The sequence below is a fragment of the Diplotaxodon limnothrissa genome, linkage group LG6, assembly GCF_057381915.1.
Source record: "Diplotaxodon limnothrissa isolate DT_005_m linkage group LG6, D_limnothrissa_male_GT1.1, whole genome shotgun sequence".
NCBI lineage: Eukaryota > Metazoa > Chordata > Actinopteri > Cichliformes > Cichlidae > Diplotaxodon > Diplotaxodon limnothrissa.
Window position 1 is genome coordinate 35,071,548 of NC_140601.1, and position 1,776 is coordinate 35,073,323.

Below are 1,776 nucleotides of genomic sequence, written 5' to 3' on the forward strand. Positions count from 1 at the left end.
CAAGTGCCAATACACTTTTTGCCTCATTTTTGGATTCGATATATAATTTTTTGTTGTTTTTTGTACTGGCTTGTATGTAAACATTGACTATCTAATCTGTTAGATTTTTTTCCAATTCAGACAAACTGTAGAACGCTTATTTTCTTATTAAATCAGGAGGCATTTAAAGTACAGGAGAGCTCAACAATAATTTCACGAATGAAAACCCTTTGTTAGAAGTTAGTCAGCTCAGCAACAAAGAATGTTTAAATGAGTATAATGAAGCTAGACACGGCAGCTATCTGTGGTTACAGCATCTGACTTTCAGCTGACATGCTATCTTGCCTTTATGAGGCCATTTTGGAGACTATGTAACCTGTTTTTTTTCTACATATATAAATATATTTTTACTGTAAAAATGTAAATTACATCAAATGATGGAAATATTTATTGTAGAGTGTATATTAAAACCACTAAAGAACGACATCACAGGCTGCTCTGGTTTTCTCTTGTGTGTTTATATTGGGATGGAAAGCTAGCGTGCGATGCTGGTATCCCCCCAAAACTGCAGTTCTCTCCACCTTCTTCTTCAAGCTGGAGACCCAGATAACTGAGAGGCAATATCTGTGACAGGCTACTGAATTCAATGTGCTCAGCAAGTGAGACTTGGGCCTGAATGGCCCAAGCTATGCATTAAAAGCGATGAGGTCAGCCCACCATTTTGGCCCAAACAAAGGTTACCACCATGTAGTTGCATTTCTCACGATCGCACACCGTAACCCTCTGATCAAATGGGCCCTTTGTGAAACCTCATATAAAAGGGCATGTTATACAATAGTGGGTTCGAATAATAACACGAGGAGGGGTCAGTTATCAAAAAGGAAGCCAGTCACACAGGGAGGGGTAAGGGGTTTTGAGGGGGGGGAGGTGGCGAGGCAGCGAAGAGGGAGTTGAGGGGTTGCAGAAAAAGCACCAGGGCTTGTGTGGCAAACTGTGGCATCAACTGAAAGAGGGGGAATGGCTGGGAATAGGCATTCGGTAATGAAAGGGAGGCAGGAAAGAAACCCTCTTCCCAGAAGCAGCTGAGCATGACCATCAGAGGCCAAATGACAGGGGAGGAAGAAGACCCTGAACAGAGCTCCCACAATGTTGGAGCTGGATGTCCAATTTGTTAGCTGTTTTGACAGTAGATGAAACTCTGAGAACAGTTAATTATTAAAGAAAATTAAGACTTCTAAATGAACGCTACTCAGCAGCAGAAACCTTCATTATGTTTAAGATAATCAGAATCAACATTTGGCACCAAGACCGAACTATCAAACGCTACGTACGAATTTATTTTTGTCATTTTGACAGTCAGGCCCCTCACAAGAATTTACAAAGCGACAGGGCCAGCTGGTTTTGAAATGTTTTCTTATATTCTTGTTCTTTCCATCTGGATGAAGACAAAGCACAATAGTGAGGGAGAGAGACCTGTGGTTTTGTCTCTGCTTTCTGCACTTGCTCTCTGGGTTTGGACAAGTGGTAAAAAATGCAAGGAATCACAGGGTTCAAACAATCTATATTTAAATGCCATTGTCTCCTTTAAACACACTACTTCTTTTGTTGTCTACTGTCTAAGTATTCCTCACCAGCCAACAATTTTTCAATTTTTCTTTAATTGAACTCGGATTAAAGAAAAAAAAATAGAGAAATACCCAACTTTAATAAACCTCATTCAGCGTACAGTATACACAAACATTTCAGTTTCTCAAAGATATAAAATCTCAGCTTCACATTCCTTCACGTTAAACAAAC